The sequence below is a fragment of the Chlorocebus sabaeus genome, chromosome 15 (genome assembly GCF_047675955.1).
Source record: "Chlorocebus sabaeus isolate Y175 chromosome 15, mChlSab1.0.hap1, whole genome shotgun sequence".
Classification (NCBI taxonomy): domain Eukaryota; kingdom Metazoa; phylum Chordata; class Mammalia; order Primates; family Cercopithecidae; genus Chlorocebus; species Chlorocebus sabaeus.
The window spans coordinates 5,071,140-5,080,909 of record NC_132918.1 but is presented as its reverse complement, the minus strand read 5'-3'; positions in this window follow the sequence as shown (position 1 = coordinate 5,080,909).

Sequence of the window (9,770 nt, the reverse complement as noted above, 5' to 3'; positions counted from 1 at the left end):
ACCAGGGTATATTGTACGATGCTGAGGTTTGGGGTAATAATGATCCTGACACCCAGGTACTGAGCATAGTACCCAAGAGTTTTTCAACCCTTGCCCCACTCTCTCCTTCCCCACTCAGTGGTCCCCAGTGTCTATTGTTACCATCTTTGTCTCCATGATTACCCAATGTTTAACTCTCACTTATAAGTGAGAACATGTGATACTTGTTTTTCTGTTCCTGCATTCATTTGCTTAGGATAATGACCTCCAGCTGCATCAATGTTGCTGCAAAGAACATGATTTTGTTCTTTTTTATGGCTACATAGTATTCCTGGAGAGAGAGAGATATATATAATATTTTCCTTTATATTATATATAACATATACCATATAGAATATAATATTGTTGTACATGTATAATAATATATTATGTATTATATGACAATATATTGTATAATATAATTATAATATAATATATGTATTATAATATATTATATATTATATTGTATATTATAACATAATTCCTTTATATATTACACACACACACACACACACACACACACACACACATTTTCTTTATCCAGTCCACTATTGATTGGCAACTAGGTTGATTCCATGTCTTTGCTGTTGTGATAGTCCTGTGATGAACACGTGAGTGCATGTGTCTTTTTGGTAGTATGATTTTTCTTTTTAATACATACCCAGTAATGAGATTGCTGAGTTGAACAGTAACTCTAAGTTCTCTGAGAAATCTCCACACTGCTTTCCACAGTGGCTGAACTAATTTACATTCCCACCAGCAGTGTATAAGCGTTCTCTGTTCTCTGCAGCTTTGCTGGCATCTGCTGTTTTTTGATTTTTTAATAATAGCCATTTAATAATTGCCATCTGGTGTCAGATGGTATCTCATTGTGGTTTTGACTTGCATTTCTGATGATCAGTGATGTAGAGCATTATTTCATATGCTTGTTGGCTGCTTATATGTCCTTTTTTGAGAAGTGTCTGTTCATGTCTTTTGCCCACTTTTTAATGGGGTTATTTGTTTTTTGTTTGTTGAATCATTTAAATTCCTTATAGATTCCCTACCTCCCTCCCTTCCCCCACTTTCTTTTTGTCTTTCTTTCTTTCTTCTTTCTTTTTTTCTTCAGGGTTTCACTCCTGTTGCCCAGATTGGAGTGCAGTGCCATGATCTCAGCTCACTGCAACCTCTGCCTCCTGGGCTCGAGCAATTCTCCTGCCTTAGCCTCCCGAGTAGCTGGGACTACAGGCATGCACCACTGTGCCCAGCTAAGTTTTGTAATTTTTCTAGAGGCGGGGGTTTTGCCATGTTGCCCAGGCTGGTCTTGAACTCCTTAGCTCAAGTGATCTGCCCACCAGACCTCCCAAAGAGCTAGGATTACAGGTGTGAGCCACCTGGCCCGGCCAGATTCTGTATATGAGACCTTTATTGGATGCATAGCTTGCAAATATTTTCTCCCATTCTGTAGGTTGTCATTTACTCTTTAGTTTAATTAGGTTTACTCTTTAGTTGAATTAGAAACTCTAGTTTAATTAGGTCTCACTTGTCAATTTTTGTTTTTGCTGCAACTGCTTTTGAGGACTTAGTCATAAATTCTTCCCCAAGGCCAATGTCCAAAATGGTGTTTCCTAGGTTTTCTTCTAGGATTCTTATAGTTTGAGGTCTTACATTTAAATCTTTAATCCACCTTGAGTTAATTTTTGTATATAGTGAAAAGTAGGGGTCCAATTTCATTCTTTTGCATGTGGCTAACTGGCCATCCCAGCACCATTTATTCAATAGAAAGTCCTTTCCCCATTGCTTGTTTTTGTTAACTTTGTTGAAGATCTGATGATTATAGGTGTGTGGCTTTATTTCTGGATTCTCTATTCTATTCCATTGGTCTGTGTGTCTGTTTTTGTATCAGTACCATGATGTTTTGGTTACTGTAGCCTTATAGTTAGTTTAAAGTCAGGTGATATGATGCCTCTGGCTTTGTTCTTTTTGCTTAGGATTGCTTTGGTTCTTTTGGCTTTTCTTCTTATCGTTATTATTAGAGGTAGAGTCTTTCTCTGTTGCCCAGGCTGGAGCTCAGTGGCATCATCATAGCTCACAGCCGCCTTGAACTTCTGGGCTCAAGCATCTTCCCATCTCAGCCTCCTGAGTAGCCGGAACTATAGGTGTGTGCCACCATGCCTGTCTACTTAAAAAAAATTTTTTTTGGTATCAGACTCAGGGAAAAAATTAAAAATTTTAAAACTAAATAGAAGACCAAAATAAAAAAAGAGAAAACAAATTTTTGTAGAGATGAGGTCTCACCGTGTTTCCGAGCCTGGTCTCGAACTCCTGGCCTCAAGTGATCTTCCCATCGCAACTTCCCAAAGTGCTGGGATTACAGCCACGAGCCACTGTGCCTGGCCTCAATTCAGTTACTTCAAAACCTGTCCTCTGTGTCCCCTATTTCCCCCCAGTACTGAGCCTGCACTATTACCTGCAATAGCTGTGCCTGGGATTTTCCTGCAAACATGATCACACACATTCAATCCAGTACCATCAGTGCAATCAGGCAGACACACGCAGGCACTCACCCTCTCTCTGTGTGCATGCAGACCAAATTGATGACAATGGCCAGCTTTCAGAGCCCCATAAGCTATGCATATCCCAAACATTATCTCTAATCTTAGCACCTGCCCTGTAGGGTAAGTGTTATTATCCCTTTAGTCTGCTCCAGTCTGAGACTCAGGTTTGAGAACTGAGGCAAGGCAAGAACCCAGAGTGCACCTTATCACATTAAAATATTAATTGTCTTGTGGGTTACATAGTATGGCCTTCCAGGTCTTTTGAAGTAGCAGGATGCATATCTTGAAAGAGTACTGGAATTTCAAAAAGGGAGATGAGATTGCTGAGGTATTTAATCATTACCTGTTCCATATCATACAGAGGGACATTTTCAACATTACTCTTAAAAATGAGACCAATGCTATTCTGAGAATATTATTCTTCCTTACTTTTCCTCTTTGACAGACTGTAATTTGCTTGGCGTGTTATTCCTGTTTCTATTAAGGTTATTCCTTCTTTGGTTTATAGACTAATGAGCCTGGTATGTTTTTATGTATCCAAACACTAATTTTCATTCTGATGCTGACTGGAACCTCTTGTCTTTCATTCTTCAGTATTTTTCTAACGAAATGCTTCCAATATTCTTACTTCTAAATCCAAACTGACTCATGCAACCATACGCTCTATTATGTATTCTAGTAAAGTTGTGCTGGATCATTTACATACGAAGATGCATATTATTTTGTTATGATCATTTCATTTCTCCTTTTATGACAAGGTGTGAGAAAAAGCAGTCCCTGACACCCAGGAGTTGGCTTGGCACTCACTTATGGGTTTTTTCTGTTGCATGTAAACAATTCCACAGAACACCGGTATTGGATAAGGCCACCCAGATGGGAATGGCTCTAGATAAAAACAAGAACATTCCCTAATCACGTCTGAACATAGACAAAACATGAACATTCTCCAAACCACAGAGATGACCAAACCTCCCCCTATCCTGGCTAATATGAGTGACTGCTGCTTTTTCACATTGATAGCTTTAGCCTGGCTCTAGTCTTCCCTCCTTCTAGATGAAGTTAATTAAAATACCCAACCATAGAACTACTCCCACTTCTTGACAGCATCCAATCCAAAGCAAAGCGCCGCTTTCATGAATCTTTCCAAAAGCTGCCCCCTAAACCCTAAATCCTATAGTAAGTCCCTTCTCATACCCTCTTACCAAGACATCTTGCATCTCCCCGTGGCCTGCATTGTCCCACCCTACAATGTACAATAAACTGAACTTGTTCAACTGCAAGTGCGCTCCCAAGGAGGCTGGGAGGCGTTGATAGATATAATGATGTTTTTGGAATTATGTATGTAGATAGATTATATTATCTATGGATTCCATTTCAAGATAGTAAATGGGTTTTACAGAGCATTTGCTACAAAAAGTGGATATTGAATTTGGCAGGATCATTGCTAACGATGTTCTGATCATGGCCCTGCCTAGGGCTACATCCTAAATCCTGGTAGATTGCTTATTGCTACATTTGCATAGAAATCCTGCTTGTGAAGGTAAGGTTTGCTTGAGGATGCCACTTAAATGATTGGTTAGTATTAAATCAACCCGCACTTCCCATGCCCAAATTGTCCTCAAACTAAATACAGAACAAACTATTCTACTTTGCAGCTTAAGAAAAGTGAGTAGGGAGGGACTGCTCCAGGTCAGTCTTGTCTTCCAGACTCTGGCTTTGATCGCCTTTGTCATATAGGGTACTATTGTCTGGGCATTAGGTCTTGCTATGCTCATTTAGGACACTCATGTATCGCTATCATTTGTTTTTCAGATGTGTGCTTTTTCTTCTGCCAGCACTTCTGGCATCTCAATCGTGTTGCAGGAACTGTTAAAGTAAATCAGTGGATACAAGTGTTTTTATGACCTTGTGGAATGAAACTGACATCCTTTCTTACTTTTCAAAAACTAGCTGCTTTAAAAGGGAGGAATAGGCACTTAGGAAATTCTGAGAAGCCCCAATGATTAAGACAATGCTGCTTCATAAAAAAAAAAAAAAAAAAAAAAAAAAAAAAAAATTAGCTACATATGTAAGCATTGTTTCCCGAGGACATACCCTCTCCATCTCGGCATACTTTTGTCACTTGCTATGCCTGGGTGCATGATGAAGACCAACTGATCAAAGAAGTGTTGCTTTTAAGAGTGTGGGAGGAGGCAGTTTAGATTACTTAGGGCTAATCATTAATATATGATTTAATAAGTTCATTGTTTATTTTTTATCCAACCACACCTCCACTCCAGGTCCATGAGGGCGGGGACGTTTGATTGGTTTGCTGTTGCCTGTCAAGAGCTTTAAAAATGTTAAATAAATATTTACTCCATGCACAAATGACTGAATCAGTCCATCCCTCAGTGATTCATCTGTTTTTCCTCTTCCTTTCCCCATATCGGGTGTGGGAACCTCTGAGCACCAAGTACCAGTCGGCCCCCTCTCCCGCCCACTTGAAGGAAGAAGGCGCAGCGGCGCTGGGGCCTGACTAGAGCACCCACGCGGAGCGCTGCGCTCAGCCTCCTGGACCCGGTACCTCCCCAGGCTCTGAGGACAGCAGCAGCCCCAGGACGGGCGGGTACGCCAAGTCCTGGGGACCCTCTCCCAAGCGCAGTCAGGGCGGCGGGGGTGGCGCGCGCTCCTCCCTCGGGCGCCAGCTCAGGAAATCGCTCTGGGCAGAGATGGGCTTATGTCCGCACCCGCAGCCTCCGCCTTAACATCCTAGGGGAGAGGGACGCGAGCAAGGGTGCCGGGCCCGGGCCCAGGCTCCCCAGCCATTCTCAGGCCAGAACCCCCTTTTTTAACAGGAGATGGCCGTGGTGTGTAGCGGACTCTACCAGGGACAGTCTGGCAGAACTGGGCTCCTCGCGTTCCCCAGTATATCGGCTTTCCGTGCCCTTGGCAAACTTTGTATTTTGATTTCAAATATAAAAATAATCAATAGGCCGAGCGCCGTGGCTCGCGCCTGTAATCCCAGCACTTTGGGAGGCAGAGGCGAACGGATCGCCTGAGGTCAGGAGTTCAAGAGCAGCTTGGCCAACATGGTGAAACCCCGTCTCTACTAAAACTACAAAAAAATTAGCCGGGCATGGTGGCAGGCGCCTGTAATCCCAGCTACTCGGGAGGCTAAGGCAGGAGAATCTCTTGAACCTGGAGGCGGAGACTGCAGTGAGCCGAGATCGCACCACTGCACTCCAGCCTGGGCAACAAGAGCGAAACTCCTCAAATAAATAAATAAATAATCAATAGCATTACCCATATCCTTTCTTTTGTCCATGGTAAAACAATCAAAAGTACCAAAAAGAAAAAAGAAAAAGAAAAAAGAAAAAAAGTGAAAATGAAGTCTGTCTCCCAGTCCCCACGCCCCCAGATTCTGTCTGGGGCGCCTGGACAGGTCGGCACTGGAAAGCGTGAGCAAGCAGCCACGCAGAGAGCGCACTGCGGTTGTCATCGGAGATGGGGTCTCCGAATCTGCGACTTCTACGAGGGGCTCGCGAGAGGGAAGTTAGGAGCTGGTTTCGCGAGGACGGATGGGGTTGGCACACAGTGCGAGGAGAAAGGGGTTCTCCCGGTTGAGCGCGGGCTGGTTCCGCTCAGCGTCATCAAAGAATTGCGAAGTAGAGGAGAAAGCGGCTGATTACCAAGGACGCCTTGGGCAGTGAGGAAGGTGGAGGGCGAAGGGGAGTAAATATATGTGGGCTCCAGGGCAGCCAGAAGGTGGCCCTCAGCAGTACCTAGGGAGTGGAAGAGAGGGACACGGGGTGGGGGGAGAGAGAGAAGGAGAGAAGAGAAAGAGGAGGAGGGGGAGAGAGAAACCTGCGGGGATTCAGACCGATGCCTGGGTGAGGCTTTGAGGGTTGGGGACTATGAATATGGCTCGCTAGCCTTCCTGTGGTCCCTTTTGCACTCACAGGCTAGTGAACAGAGAGGGAATTGGATTTTCTTTCTTCCTTCCTTCCTTCCTTCCTTCCTTCCTTTCTCTCTCTCTCTCTCTCTCTCTCTCTCTCTCTCTCTCTCTTCTTTCTTTCTTTCTTTCTTTCTTTCTTTCTTTCTTTCTTTCTTTCTTTCTTTCTTTCTTTCTTTCTTTTTCTGTCTTTCTCTCTCTCTTTCTCTCTTTCTTTCTTTCTTTCTTTCTTTCTTTCTTTCTTTCTTTCTTTCTTTCTTTCTTTCTTTCTTTCTTTCTTTCTTTCTTTCTTTCTTTCTTTCTTTCTTTCTTTCTCAGACAGTCTTGCTCTGTCGCCCAGGCCTGGGCGCAGTGGCGCGATCTCAGCTCACTGCAAGCTCTGCCTCCTGGGTTCAAGCAATTCTCCTGCCTCAGCCTCCGAGTAGCTGGGACTACAGGCGCCCGCCACCGCGCCCGGCTAATTTTTTTTTTATTTTATTTTTAGTAGAGACGGGGTTTCTCCGTGTTAACCAGGATGGTTTCGATCTCCTGACCTCGTGATCTGCCTGCCTTGGCCTCCCAAAGTGCTGGGATTACAGGCGTGAGCTACTGCACCTGGCCGGAAATTGGATTTTCATCTTCCATCTGGTGTATGATAGGCCCTCAATAGCCAGGGCGAATGAACTAAATAGCTAACTACCTCACATACTCTCATCAGACAGAATAATGCTCAACGTGGTCCCGGGATTAACTCCAGTCCCATCTTAAGATATTGGCAAAATCCTTAGTTGGGTAAGACTCAGGGGAAGTCCTTGTCTTCAGAACGTTCATCTCTTCTCCTTTTCATTCATTTTTCTCTTCATCTTTCTTTCAGCCTGGGTGACAGTCTCACTCTGTCACCCAGGCTGGAGTGTAGTGGCATCCAGTCCAGTGTATTCTGCAGACAGTGCCAAGACCAGCACTTGGTTAATGAAGCTTGGGCAACACTGTGGAGCAAAGCAGAACCAATTTCACTAGACTTGAGCAAATCTGTGTTGCCTTCACAGGGTAGGAAAGGAAGGAGGAAGGGGGAAATAAGGAAGGAGGCTTTGCTGTCTACTCCTGGTCCTGGAACAGGGCCAATCTTTAGTATCTGTGTTAAAACATGTTCCTGGCTTTCCTTCTACACCTGGCTGCTTTTTCTTGGTCTGCTCCCAAGTGCCTCTCTTTCCTTTCCCAATTATATGTGGGTGCCTCCCAAAGTTCTAAGCCCTCCTCCTTGCACCCTCTCTCTCGTGACCTCACCCACCTCCATGGATTTAATGGCCATTCACTTGTGCATGATGCCCGGATCTCCCTCTCTACCCATCCCTTTCTCTGGAGTTCCAGACTCACACATCTAGTTGCTTCCAGAACACCTCAAACCGCATCTCTCCATCCAGAATTCATCTCTTGCCCTCCACCTCCCTGCTCTGGTTTTCATCATCTGAACGATTGTGTCCACTTTCCTCCCAGCTGCCCAAACTGTGGCTCCTTCCCCCACTTGTTCACCCCACCAATCTCAAGCCCCTGAGATTGACATCCTGTCAGGAGCCATTTAAATCAGCTCTCCAACCATGCAATTTGCAATTTCCTCTTTCCCCTTATCTGGCCACCATCACCTGTCAGCTTCCACACTGGTCCCTGAGTTTCCAGGTTTGCTCTGCTCCTGGCCTCATTCCACATGAAGCCATATTCCAAAATGGGTATTTGATAATTACTTCAGAATAAGTGCAAAGTTACTTCATGTGGCCCAGAAGGACACTGACCCTTGTCTGCTTTTCCATGGCTCACCACTGCCAGTTCAAACACTAAGTTCAGCCATCTGGCTTTTGTTCACATCCTTGAATGCTCATACTCTCTGTGGCCTGGCAACCTACCCGTGGCCCTTTCTTTCCCTCTCCACCATGTTTCCTCCACTTCATCTGTCCATACTCATGCTTCAGGCCCCTGTGGAAACATCGCTTTTCTCAGACATATTCCCTGACTTCCAAGTCTGGTTAATTGGCCCTCATCACAGCCCTTTTCAGACTGTGCTCGGCTTACTATTTATTTGCCTTTCTCCTCCCACTGGACTATAATCAGCTTAAAGTCAGGGATCCTAGCATCTGGGTCACTTCATTGTTCTCAGGGCCTAGCATGAAGTCTGGCATATAATAGATTCTTAATAAATATTGAGTACCTACTTAGATGAATAAAGGGAAGAATTGAATTGCTGGAAATAAATGAAGATCAACCAAATGAGAACAAACAAAGGCGACTGATTCAGAGCTTGATATAGCAAGGGAGTTGGCCACCATCACTTATGTTTTGACAGAGAATTCAAGGCAGGTAGTGGAGTGGGAAAGCTTTATAGTGGAAAAAAAGGGGAAGGCTTCACGTATGCCCTGATTGAGGCTGTTAGCCTCTAAATATTATTTTTTAATCTTTAAAAATAAGTGTCACTGGCTGGGCATGGTGGCTCATGCCTGTAATCCCAGCATGTTGGGGGGCCGAGGCTGGTGGATCAACTGAGGTCAGGAGTTCAAGACCAGTCTGGCCAACGTGGTGAAACCCCATCTCTACTAAAAATATAAAATTAACTGGTCATGGTGGCACATGCCTGTAATCCCACCTACTTGGGAGGCTGAGGCAGAAGAATTGCTTGAACCCAGAGGCAGAGGTTACGGTGAGTTGAGATCGTGCCATTGCACTCTAGCCTGGGCAACACGAGCGAAACTCCATCTCGAAAATAAATAAATAAATAAATAAATATCACTTACCTGCACACCCAGCACTCTCTCTCCCACTAGGGAGAATATGTAAGGGAAGAGGTCCATATAGTATTATATAGTCAGAACTGCAATTAGAACCTATAGTGATTAAATTCCTTTTTTTCTTTTCTTTTCTTTTTGTGAGACAGAGTCTCACTCTGTCACCCAGGCTGGAGGGCAGTGATCTTGGCTCACTGTAATCTCCACCTCCAGGGTTCTGCCTCAGCCTCCCAAGTAGTTGTGATTACAGGCACCTGCCACCACACCTGGCTTTATATATATATATATATATATTTTTAGTAGAGACAGGGTTTTACTACCTTGGCCAGGTTGGTCTTGAACTCCTGACGTCATGATCCACCTGCCTCGGCCTCCCAAAATGCTGGAATTACAAGCGTGAGCCAGCGTGTCTGGCCTTAAATTCCTTTAAAGTGAAGTTATTGGCTGGGCATGGTGGCTCACACCTGTAATCCCAGCACTTTGGGAGGCCGAGGTGGGTGGATCATCTGAGGTCAGGAGTTTGAGACCAGCCTG